General features: G+C 42.0%; 1 long non-coding RNA gene across 4 annotated transcripts in view; it reads right to left on the bottom strand.

Annotated features, from left to right (window-relative positions):
• Positions 1 to 252: 252 nt before the first annotated feature.
• LOC130169689 (uncharacterized) overlaps positions 253 to 13,432 on the bottom strand; it is a 47,537-nt gene continuing 34,357 nt past the window's right edge. Inside the window, exons 6-7 of one of the 4 annotated variants that reach the window (XR_008827858.1) lie at positions 10,683 to 10,974; positions 253 to 2,409 (exon numbers count right to left, since the gene is read on the bottom strand). This is a non-coding gene — a long non-coding RNA (uncharacterized LOC130169689). Of the gene's footprint in view, positions 2,410 to 9,797; positions 10,975 to 13,432 lie in introns of those variants that run through there. The other 3 variants (XR_008827860.1, XR_008827859.1, XR_008827857.1) reach the window with 3 other exon arrangements.

Raw genomic sequence — 13,432 nt, 5'->3', positions numbered from 1 at the left:
TGGTTTGTGACTAAATATTTACAGAAAAAATGATTTTACCGTCAGCCTCTGTTGTACTTTGTGTTGAGTTGGTATATTTTCTGCATGCTAACACACGAGGTAAACATTATACCTGCGTAGCATTAGCATTTAGCTCAATATATCACAGAGCCACCAGTAGTTACACTTTAGTTATTTTATTTAATTGTCACACTCACACTCTACTGAATTCAGATATTTCTATATGTTGTTCATCTATAAATTCATGTTTTCCTGCTTTTACTATTTTGACTATTTCTCTCCAGCAAACAGTCATTATAGATCTGATTCTGTTAGATGAAATTTAAATCAAATTAAAAGACAACGACGAGAGGAAGTTTTGTATGAATATGAAAGGCATCTCAATTAACACTGAATCCAATACTTGTTTATCAGAGCCGTTCGCCGGGTCAGAAAGTTGTCTCTTCCAAAGCCCTGGAGAGTTTCATTCAGCCCCTGGTAATGCTGTTATGACGGCTGAGCTAATGCAGCATCCTGTCATGTTGTTGTGTGGCTGCTTCCCTCAGGAGCTGCTGTGTGTGTGAGCATCTCACTGAAGGAGAGCCGAGGAGGGAGGGGGTTATTACAGTACATTAAGAGAGGGATTATACTGACCATGCTGACATCAACATGTTAGCTAATTGACAAGGGGGGATGCACATGCTGTTTTCTAAATCCTCTTTGGGCTCAGACTGAATGAAACACTTACGTGGTGAGTGAACGTCCCGCACGCACATATAGACACTTGCACACAAGCAAGGATTAGAGGACGTCATGGCTCTGAAAAGTTATACATGACCTACTACTGTCAAATTAAAACCTGAGATGGGGCTGAACAGATTATCAGGAAATGGACCTAGATGGAGCCGACTTCGGAAACTGCGGTTAACAGTCACTTCCTGATGATGTCTCCAGTTTGTTTGACGCTAGTGTGTGTGACTGTGTGTGTTATCTGAATTCATTTTTACAGTAGATTAGAAAGGTGAGGCACACCTACGATCTGCAGGTCTTCAAATGACTTTAAAAGTATTTAATTCAATCCCAGAAAAATGGCAGAGTCTTATAAAAGTATCATACGTTCGCTCTTGCCTTGTTCAAGCAGTAACGTTAGTTATGAAACGTTTTTGCATCTGATCGGAGGCTGTCAGGAGATGTTTCACACTTACAAACTAAACTTGTCATTTAAAGGATGAGTATCAAATCCTTAAACTTCAACTATTAAAATCAAATGAATCATTTTAACTTCCATTTTATGCTGTTTACGTGGGTCCATGTTGCATTGATTAACTTTATAATTAGAAATGCTCCTTTAGCTTCTCCTTGCAGACGGAGACCTGTTCATGTTCTCCGTGCTCCAAAGAAGCAGCTGCAATTGTTTGGAGTTACTTTTGCAAAAATAGCCTCAAGAAAATTATCTGACAAGTTGATTTATTGCCGTTTACATGAATAAAATTGAATGTGTTTTGCTATTGAATTAATTGAATAATGTAGTGGTTGCGGCGGTGGTGTTCCTTTAATCACAGCAGCATCACAGAACTGAAAGTAAAAGATGGATTACAGCCTCAGTAGTGTTCACACCTTACAAACAGCATCCACCATCAACTTATACAACCACAGGGAAACTTCTTCTGGGGTGAAAAGACGTCGACTCTTCATCTTTTATTTCCCATAAACAGAGACGTGTCTTTTGATAGTTTTTTGTTCATACAAATCTGACTGGGTGAGCGATCCCATCCCACACATCCAGTAAAACACACAGTCTGAGGTGAGAGCGCTGACAAAACGCCCTGGACGACACTGGATTCACCTGTGACTGCGGACCGGAGTCTTCACGCCGCCTCGGCCTCGCCACGAAGAGGACGCGCCTCGGCCTTGGTGGGTTGTGACAGCGGCCTTCACCTGGATGTGCCTCAATAAATAACTCTGATGGGTAATTTGTGCTGCATGGAGCAACAAGTTGACGGTCAATTTGTGGGTCACACACTCAAGGCCGAGGCTCGCAGGAGCCGCGTCGCTGTTATAATGCGACTCATGTAATATTCATAGATGATGTGAAGTCAAACTAACAACTTCGTCTCCACCCCGTCCTTCATGTTCTCCTCTCTTCTCCTCTTTGTATTTCTTTTCTCTGATCTCCTCTCCTTGTTTTCACTCATTTCCCTCTCCTCGTCTCCTCTCTTCTCTCCTTTCATTGTCTTGTTTCATGTACCATCTTTGCCTCCTGTCCTCTCCTTTCATCTCCTTGCTTCCTCTGATCTCATCTCTCCTTATTTCCTCTCCCCTTCCTGCTCTTCTCTGCGAGAGAGGAGCAGCCACAAAGGCTCAGAGGAGCGTCATAGTGGAGCATCTCCAAGCTCAGGGCTCCAGACACAACACACCCAATACACTGTGCTGGGGCAGAGGGAGAGAGTCAGACAGTGAGAATTACCAATGAAAAACACTAACAACAATAATGAGAGCATTATTACTGAAGGTGGCAAACTCATTAGGGTCTTTACTTTTATGAGATGCTCCTTTTGTTTTGTAAGTACGCCAGTGTGAATAAAAATCAGTCAAAGGAGCTGCTCTGCTCAAAGCAACAATGCTTAGAATTTCTTAATACATGTAATTATTTCTGTTTTGATTTATTCTGATTGTATAGGTTTTGCCTGTTGAGAAAAAGTACCACTGGAGGTTGCCAAAATCAGATGATCTCTATTTTTACAGACAGTGACTTTAAAGGTTCCCTGTGTAGTTTTTATTTATTTATTTATTTTACTTCTAATAGAACTGCAGAGCAATGTCTTTACAAGTGGATCCCTGTTTTATTTGCATGTGCACCCATGTGTGTGCGAAATACAAACAAAGATGTGAGTCTGCAAAGACATCAAAGAAGAAGTTAGCGCCTGATGTGTACATTGTACAATATTAAATATTCAAAAAAACACCTTTTTGAAAATGTTTGAAGAGTAAAGAAATACATTTGTTAGATATAAGATAAAAAGATTTACTTTGGTGTTTAGGGCATAAAGTGGCGCCCTGTGGAGTTGTCTCGTAAACAAACAAGAGTTTCCTTTCCATTCAGTTTTTCTCACTAAAATACATAATCTAGGTCCTTGAGATTTAACAAACGTTGAGTGTGTTTCTTTCCTCAACGGACATTTTGAGAGCAAATTTAAAAAATATTTTAATCCTGCATCGTTTACATTCATGTTTGGTTGCTAGCAATCTTTCTCACTGCCTTTGTTGGAGCATCGCTACATTTCTTGACAAATTACTCATGCCCCAATCCCCGCCCACTGGCTGGGAGCAGTGACTGCTTTGTTGTGACATCACAAAGTTACAGAAGTCCTGACGGCTGATTTTAAGGCTCAGTTTCTGAATAAAAGCTGTGTGCGTTTCTCTGTGGACTGAGCGCTTTGATACTTTCACAGTATTAATATAGAACCTAGACCTGATCTATAATAAAAAAATAAAAAAAAAACTGGAAATCTTCACTTTATACATTATGGGACCTTAAAAAAAAAAATAGGGTGATACAACTGGAATTACTCTCTTAAAACACATTCAGACTACCTCAGTAGTGTAGTGTAGCAGGCCTACTGTGTTTGATTAAATGCAAGATAAAGAGGAGCCCCTCTGTGAAAACGAAGCTGCAAGCAGCTGTTCAGCCTTTAAACTCGGTGAGTCTCTGGTTGGCTGCCAGTGAATACGCTCCAGGTTTCATCCCAGGAGGAGTCACAGAGCATCTTCTCACCTGTCTCGTTTCCACCTCCAGAATGAGTAATCCTTCTTCACAAATATTTATTGAACCAAACAGTTTTTGTCCAAAATTTTGAATATCCACTATGGGCACAAATCTGAGGCTCGACGTTCAGATCAAATATTGATAATAGGGGCCGCAGTTCGTTGTCAGAGGAGCAGTTACAGCAAAGATTCAGCAGAGGACGAGAGGTCTCTGTTCATGAAACAAGAAAAATCTCTGATCATTTTCACATTTCCACACTGAAAAACAAGCCCCTACATCTGCAACTGGACTGGGAGCAAAGCTTAACAAAACCCCCATAATAAATCATTTCAGTCTTTGCTTCAGGAGTTTGTGAGGTTGAACCCATGTGTTCACCAAACAGCCGAGCAGTCGTATTTTAACTCTAATGGGCCGAGTTTTCAATCACTCTCCTCATTTAAATATGAACCACTTTGCTACAAATCTCTTTCTGTGGTCCCGGTTTTTATTACCTCACAGATGTTGCCGCTTCCTGTTTTTCACTGTGAATCATCAAGTTTGTCATTTATATCATTTTAAAAAAGATTATAAGATTAAACTCATCTTGTCTTTTAAAAGATCTGAACATGGGACCACATTTGACCTGTAACACGAGTTTGCTGAAACTTTAACATTTATTTATGTGCATATTTTTATATTTATGAATGATTCTTCTAATTGTGCTGTGGGGAGTGAGTGCTGCTGCTGATCGGCATTTTTTGGGCCACAAGGTGAGATTTTGCTTCGGAGATCACCCCTCCTCATCATAAGTGATCAATCATTTCTCCACCTCGATACAGCGCCAAAACAGTCTTTTTTCTGTATTGGAAAAAAAAAAAGAAAAAGATTTGACTTGATTTGAATGACTTAAGTAAATTATTCAGCATCTGTCTGGCTCAAGGTCACCTCCCCTCTTATACAGAAATATTATATTTGTGTTGTTTTTCCCCTTCTAATATTATCAATATTTTCACATGCCAAGCTTCTCACACACACGGCAATAAATTACATTTGTCAGCTCTGCAGTAGATGAGGTCTATTTCCTCTGAAAACTGGTTCTGATGAAAACTGTAGACAGTGATTTTGGTGGATTATCCAGATTAACTGGGACACTTTTGGGACTAAGATATCTCGCTGTTTGTTTGTGTGTGTTTTTTTTTCTGGATGTAATTTTTTAAAGCTCTAAACACCAGAAAATAAATTATATTCAGCTTCAGTATATTGGGGTAGAGGCCGTAATGTCAGAGATCGACATCTCAAAACCCAAAAAAGCAAAAACAAACTATCTAAATGACTAGGAAAGTGAGAATGCTTTTGTTTTTGTGTAATTTGGGTAAACCAGTGCTGGAGTTGTGAGGAGAGAGGTCAAAGTATGACTGATCAAGCATCAGCAACTCGGATATCTCCCACCTAAAATGACACTGGTGACATTTTTTGTCGTCTAGATGTCTGAAACACAAAACAAGTCAGTCAAAGTTCGGTTGTTCCAAATTGTGCATGAGGACAGGTGGTGGAGAAACTTCCCACAGACAAAACAAAATACCTACAGACAATCTGGCAAAAGGTTGACTCCTTGCTGTGGTGCGTTTATATACTGGTGCTGATGACTCATGGGAAGCAGGTGTGACGGCAGGTTAGGAAGGACAGGTGAGGATAGTTAAACATGAAATGAGCAGGAGAAATTGAATCAGAGATTAAGAAGATGAAACGACTTTCACAGGAACAGGAGAGGATTTTTGTTTTTTATCTTAGCTGTTGAGGTTTTATTCACTTAGAAGTGTTATTCTTTTTGTCTCTTACCTCTTTATCCTCCTTCTCCACTCCTGTCTTTCCTTATTTTGGTCTCTCTAACTTACGCTCACTGACAGGCCGTTGAAACCTCGCCTGTGATGTGTGTGAGCGTATCCGTGAGCGTGAGCAGCTACAGTCACACCACAGGCCTTCGTGCTCAGCTCTGAATCGCTGCTTGTATCAGATTTTTTTTTTTTGGATGACAGTTCATATCTATTCTAGGATGTAGCACATATCCCCTCCCAACACGCACTGACAGCGGTGTCAAGGAGACGTGTGTGTGCGTGCAGAGTCTGTGTAACAAAAAAAAAAAAAAATGTCATGGCTGATTTTGTACCTACCCTTCTTCTGGTTGTTTTCACTTGTATTTTTATTTAAGGAACCAAATATCAGACTTGACTGAACTGAGGCGTCTCCGCAAAATGATCTGGACAACACACGCACGCACATTTAAATTATTCTTACGAATTAAACAAGTACAAAGTAAGAATTAGGATTTTCGGCTGCAGGGAGTTAAGAGGTGAAGTGTCCACTGTGCTGACATCCCAGGCCGCGTCAAACACACTCAGAGTACGTCAAACCTATTTTCTCCCAAAAATGTCTCTTCTACTCTCCCGAGACGCCATTTACATCCTGCTCACATGGCAGGTAATTAGTCTGAGACTCTGAGACTTCAGTACATGTGCACGGACACACTCGCATTAACCCCGCTGCTGAGGTTTTATTTAAAATGCATCAAGTCAGCAGCTGGTTTAAAAAAAAAAAAATCAAAAAAAAAATCAGAGGCAGCAGCAGATTTCTGTCTCATGCCACTTGAAGCCAAGAAGAAAAACTACTGGTGGCTACAAAGATCTGGTGTTTTATCTACAGCCTCGTGTCCTGTGTATTCACCATTAGGAGCTTCCAAACAATGAAATGTTTTCACCAAACATGATGACTGTAAGATCTGGTGTGTGCATGTGCAACATTCGTGGTTCCACTTTATAAATGTCACTCATTGAGAAAATGGGCACATGTGCACGAGCCTCATTTACACTCTCACAATTAGCCGTAAATAGATGAAGACACTCCCCTTAATCAATCAGTTTGCATAAGAAAAAAAACAGTTTACAGAATGCCTCACAATAAATAATAAAGACATTAAACGATGCTGAAGGGAACACTGAGAACACAAACACAATTATTTCCATTTTATGAATTATAAAGTTGATGTCGGTGTGTAAACAGCAAAACTTATAATGATGGTGATAAATACAAGCTCCGTGAAGCTGGTTATTTATTTTATTTCATTTTCAATTACGTGTCTCGGCTTCTTTTGTATTTTCACTTCAATGTAACTTGGATCGCTTTGGAAAATCGAGCACACGCACAGTCGCTGCGCGGTCTGTGTTTAGAAACACTAATTCATGTGCGGGAAATGGCGCATAGTTTTTGTGCGTACGCATCATTTATCCATCTGGCCACTGGTATTATGCATGCTGGCTCAAAGCACACTGGGACATTTGACGGAACAGAGCCATTGTTAATGAGATGTGTTTCAGCTGTACATTTCCTGTTTTGACAAGTCAAAATGTCAGCCAGGAAAAAGCTCTATTTCAGCCAAAGTCAAGTATAAATTCAGAAGACAAAGACTGAGCACACCTGGCGAGCACCTGTTGTTCTGCTGTGAATAGTCGAGCAATTGTGGCGCACTGTATCCACATCTTTTTATCCATCCGTTGCTCCACGGCCGCTCTCAAGAAAAGACGTCACAGTGTTGAGTCACTCAGTGTAGAAACACAAAGTCTGAGACATGAACTGTCTAGAACATGTAACAAAGCACTCCTCCCCCATCTTCAGTCGTCAGAAATCCCTCCACAGGTAAATAAAACCAAGCCGCCAACTTCAACTACAAAGTCTGTCTTGTGCAGCGGTCAGTTCTCAGTCCGTTCACATTACTGTGGTCCTCGCGGAGCAGAGACCTGAAGGAATGAGAGCCGGGGTCTGAATTCGATCCGAGCCTCTCCCGGGACTTTCCCTCTGCAGTCGTTGCTCTCTTACTTTCTCGGGCCTAGACACAAAGACGTCCCAGCTGGCGACTGCTGGCAAATTAGTCTCTGTTCTAGTTTGGCCTGTTGCCGCAACACGTCTCATCAGTGGCTAATGAACACCGTTTGTCCTCCTGCAGCTTCTAAAGAGAGCTGAGAGTCGCGGCGGACGACACGAGGAGAGTGTCGAGGCTCCAGAAGTGACCAAATGTTCTCAGAGTGGGCTTTCTGTGCAGGGAACAGCTGTTCAGTCTCAGTTCTTCCAAAAGATGCGTCTAAAATGCAAATTATGATGATACAAGTTAAATCATGATAATATGAGGAAACGGTGCTCAGGCAGTTTGTGTAGCAATGGATTATTCTCAACAGCTCACCATCCAGTGCTCAAAAACATGTCCAACCGATAAAAGGCAAAGAAGCTGAGTTTTTAAAAGACGCACAAAAGCGTGAGATGTAACTTCTCCAGGTAAAAAACATCAGCTGAATCTGTGTCACCCACTCACCTCTAATTATGACACATTTTAAAGAGAAATCAGAATTGCCGCTTTGCAGTTTTACGCCTCCACCACTCAGACTAGTTTCAGGTTACATCCCTGTTTATAAAATATGAACCATTTGTGTGAAACTTTGTCATAATTGCTGTGAAGTCTTGATTTATGGCTAAAAAAAGTGTTTTGTGAGGTCACTGCGACCTTGACCTTTGACCATGAAAATGTAATCAGTTCATCCATGAGTCCAATTCCATGTTTGTACCAAATTTGAAGAAATTCCTTCACAGCGTCACGGAGATATGGCGTTCACGAGAATGGGACGGACGCATGTAGAAGGGCGTGTTTTACCTTAAAGATTGGCGAAGTAGAAAGACGTATGTAGGAACAGTCAGCGGAGCAATAATGAAATAAATAAATAAAGTAAAAATGTCCTCTTCTTATCAGTGCTGTTGTAGTATTTCAGACTATTAAAGTTAAAACTGTTTAATGATTTATACTAGTGGATATTTAGGTGCTAAGGGTGAGTGGTCATTTAAACATCTGCCTCAGGGAAACTATTTACAACCACTGATAAAGATCACCCTATGGCCATGTGTAGGGGGCAGCCGGAGGTAACAGAGGTAGATTAGTGGTAATTTATATGTATGCATTAACTGTCTTCCTTTGAGCGTGCTGAGCTTTAGGTGACATTTAAGGTCGGAGTCAGATGGGAAGGAGGAAGTCAGCAGAGCCAATCAGAAGACGACAAAACGCCCATGCACATTTCTTTGTTTGTACTTGTATAAATACACTGGATCAGGGAAAGTTAGGTTGTCAGACTGTGGACTGACCAACACTTGTTATTGGTTAGGAAAAGGCACATCTGATCCAGAATTCTGTAATTGTTCATTGCTTGCTGAAAAGATTCACTAAACAATTTGAACTAAATTCTTTGGTGTGGACATTCACTGGTCTTTTGAGTATTTTGAACACTGCACTCACCCTGTGGGGGTGAGAGTTTTTTTCTCTAAACAGCAAAAGCTCCTTCAGTGCTTACAAAATGCTGCAGTACAATGAGCAAAACAATAAAGAAAGACTTTGTGCTCCCGGTTACATAAACACTCACACAGCAGAACAAATGCAATATGAATTTACATACAAATAATATCCCTATAAGCAAGAGTCCACTCAGTGTACGCAATCAACCTGAAACCAAAGGGGGGCAGCTGATAAAAAGTGTGGAGCCTCTTTTGAAGGTAAGATGTTGCATTTTCTATCATTGACTCGTCTTTTTAAAAACTCTAAAACCCAAAAGAAACAGAACATGATCTGATGCTGAAGCAGCGTAGAGGGTGGTGGTGGTGGTGGGGTTATTGATTTCACCAAGAGAGGGTAAACACAGTTTTCAACCTGAGTATTCAACTGAAAAATATGAAAAAGAGAAGGTGATACTGCTCCCACAGTTCTGTTGTTTACAGCTCGATGTGGCCACATCGCTAACCTGCTTTAAACAGGACAAAATCCGTTATTACTATTCCCTCCAGGAATTAATGATCTTGCAATTTCAAAAATCAGTTTTTGCAAAATAATGGTCAGACAAGAAGGAATGATCAAAACTACTTCAGAGCTGCTTTTGTGAGCCAAGGTGAAATAAACGCCTCCGCCAAGCTGCAGGAAATGTGGTCACGATCTCACCTTCCTGAGTTAAAGCAATGAATAACGGCCGGAGGTGTTTCTGCAGAACATTATGATGTCACAGTGAAGCTGACCGGCAACCACTTGGATATAAAATATCCTCATGTCACCATTTTACCCCTGTGTTAAATTGAGTCATAATTAGCGAATGAATTTGTGAGTTAATGGGATGTTGCGTGGGATTCATTCGAGACGGAAGGACAGAGGGAAGGACAACATCGTTCGGTTCGTTTCCCTAGAACTCGACCTTTTTCAGTTGACATGGCTGACTCGTTGCCTGTTTACAAAGAGCAACGTTATCATTCACTTGGAATTGTTTTTTGTGGAGTCCAACATCCCTTCAGCTTTGTTTTTGTTCTGCACCAACTCCTGAAGAAAACATCTACATCTTTAGTGGCTTAATGTCGCCCTATGTTCACCAGCTGGTCGCTCTGACAGCAGCTGCCCAACGACGCTGTGCGAACGGTGTAGCTGAACCGAAACAGTGACAGAAAACCAAACCAATCAGCTGAGAGAGGCTGTGAACCCCCACAGAGCTTAAGGACACTGCAGCTTATAGTCGATTGTGATCCAACTTTAATATTAAAACACTGACTGTAGCTGCTTTAAGGAAAAGAGTGAACATGCCAACTGCTACAGAAATGCCCACAAACAACATTCCTGATAGTTTGCTGAACTCATTTCTATTTTCACCATAAATTATTGCACATTTTGATGATCAGTGATTTCTTTGAACAGTCTCAGTCTTCAGCTGCTGACTTGCAATTTTTAAAAAATTTCACCACATTTGCATTATTTATATTAAATGATGCAAAATTTCATCACATTCTCTTTGACAAGCTGCAGCAAATTCAGTGAATTTGAGATCCTGGAGGGGATGATTAAACAAAGTTGAGCTGTTTATGGACAGCTGAAAATAGATGAATTTTACATCACCTCTTGCCCAACACTTTTTCATCGTTAGAGCCTGTTTCACCACATCGCCGGATGCCGTTCCGGCAGGTTTTCCTCCCCCTGCACACACCTCTGTAGCTCTCCTCCTCCTCTGTGTCGGGTTATGCAGCTTGTAGTGGTGGGGTGGGGTGCGGGGATGCAGAGTCAGAGTGCACAGCTCGGCAGTCGGAGGGGCTGCTTCCTGTCCTGCATTATTAATACCTGATGTTCACAGTTGACCTGGCGCTCACACACCTCCCTCACTGGGCCATGAAATTCGGGAATGCGCGTTCGTCTGTGCAGCAGAGAGAGGGAGAATTAAACTAGTGCTACAACCTCCAGCACGGACACACCGCATCCACTTCACTGCAATAAAACGTCTCTTTTTGGAAGAAAATGACTCATAAATCGCTTAATCAGAGCCGCGTGTGTGAGGTGCTGCACTGCTAATACCTGTTAGTTCGATAAGATGAGCTTCGCAATTTGTTCCCGATAATCTGCCTTAGTTCGGCTAGAATTGGCGGTTCATTACTTCCTTAAATGAGACCAGTTTCATCCAAATACTCAGCCACCGGAGAAACCGGAATGTAATATAGATAATTTGCCCTGAAAAGGAACAAACAGCGGAGTGGGACTGAGCGATCCGTCAGAAAGCCCTTTGAGAAAACTTCACTGACAACCATATAATGAGCCTCTGTGAGGATCTCCCACCATTTTATTGTGTCTTTATCTCCTCGCTCTAAACCGGGAGGGTGAAAAGAAGAAGAAGAAGAGGAAAAAAAAAAATAAAGGGCCGCAGGTTCGGAGCAAATTACCCATGCTTATTTATTCAGAGATGTCGCCTCATCGAGCAACCAACCCCCTGGGTTTTCTCACAGGCCCGAGCGGGCGCCAAATCACTTTGTTGCTTGGAAGGAGAGGAAAATGACAAAGGATGGAGCGGGGGAGAGAAGAGAACGACGAAAGAAGAGGTGGCGTTTTCCGAGAAGTGGGTTGAAGTGGCAGAGAAAGGGAGGGAGGTTACAGGTCAGGGTGAGGGAGGAGGTCGAGAGGCGGCAAGAGAGGAGAGGTAGAGAGAGACAGGAGAGGAGGATATGAACAAGAGGGAAGGTGGTAAAAAAGGAGAGGGAAATTGTTTTTTTGGGGTGGTGGAGGGGTGGGGTGGTGGTGATGGGGGGGGATCAGAGCAGCAGATCAAAATGAAAGTTAACTCGAGCCTCGGAGGGAGGGAAATGAGAGGAGCGAGATTGGGGAAGGGGAGGGTGGGGGTGAGGGAAACAGGCAAGGGAGGAGGCAAGGAGGGGTGGAGGGCTGGTTGAGCGCGTCTCCCAGGGGTCTCAGAGGGAGAGGAAGATGGCTCGGTGAGTGCACCCCCCGCAGAGAAACGCAACAGGGGGTCAGCTTTTTGTTTTGGAGAGAAAAAAAGAAAAGCTCCTCGCCCACCCTTCAGCAGGAACATGGGGATAACAGAAGCTCGTACACGCCATGTTTCAGCTGGTGGAGCAGCTTTGTTCACAGAGCTGGGGGGGCTCCCTCTAATTCAGTCACTCATCTCCCACCCCCACAGTCGCCCCCCCACCACACACACACACACAAATACATTTAATATATATATAATATTATATGTATAAGTAATAGGACAGTGAGATGTTTCCCAATGTTTTGCCTCTGACACTCCAACACGTCAGATTTGAGAGCACACTGGCGTATCGATAAAAAAACAAAATGCGACAAAGTGAATCAGTGAAAACAGACTTGGTGAATAAGTCATGACGGACATGAAGCGTATGACTTAAACATCACTCAGGCTTCCACTGCAGAGACGACAACATCGGCTCGAGACCGTAACATCACTTGAATCTTAAATCACATCATCTTCCTGCCCCCCTCTTCTTCTACGGTGGTTCACAAGTGGAAAATTAGCCCCACCAAATGATCCAGCTCCTATAATGTTCATATTCTATATTCTGGAAATCATTTAGCTAATGCTTGTATCTGCTAGTGCAATGAAATATATTACAAACTATAAATCTGTCTTGGTTGATATGTTTCAGCATCTTGTTGTTGTTGTTTTCAATCTTCAAACTGGAGCGAAGCCAGAGGGAGGGGGGTTGATGATTTGGTGTAAAAGGTGCAGGACTTTGACTCGAGAGGAAGATCATGGTTTTGGTTAAAGATTGAAGAAGAACTTTTCTCATAGTTCAACTCACGTTTTCAATATTTAACCGACACAGTGATCTTCCCATTTTGGAACTTCATGCATTTTCTCTGTTATCGTGTTATACGTCTTCGCCATAATGCTCCATGTTAACAACCCACACCGCTGCACTGGGTGACTTGTTCCTTCATTGCCATGAACACACACACACACATGCACATACACACACACACTGAAGTTAATTTTACTCAGTCCCACGCACATACACGATCTCGCTGCAGGAAATACTCACTAGAGTAAATGCGGATTAATCCACTGCTGAAAATCTCCTCCACCCCCCAAAAAAAGAAAAAAAGTTGAGTAATGTTTAATAAAAACTACAGTTTTACGGAATTATTTTGCCTGTTTGATTACAGGAAACTACATACTTGTCACCCATGTTTAAGATGGGACCAAGGGGCCACAGATGGGGCAGGGGCAATGATAAGAAAAACATAGAAAATCACGAGCTTTATCCTTTAACATAAACTTAACCATAACAGTGTTTCATCACACTTTAGATGCTGCAGGGAAATTAAGAACATACATCAACAGC

Source organism: Seriola aureovittata, chromosome 5 (assembly GCF_021018895.1).
Source record: "Seriola aureovittata isolate HTS-2021-v1 ecotype China chromosome 5, ASM2101889v1, whole genome shotgun sequence".
NCBI lineage: Eukaryota > Metazoa > Chordata > Actinopteri > Carangiformes > Carangidae > Seriola > Seriola aureovittata.
This window is presented reverse-complemented; position numbering and strand designations above follow the sequence as displayed.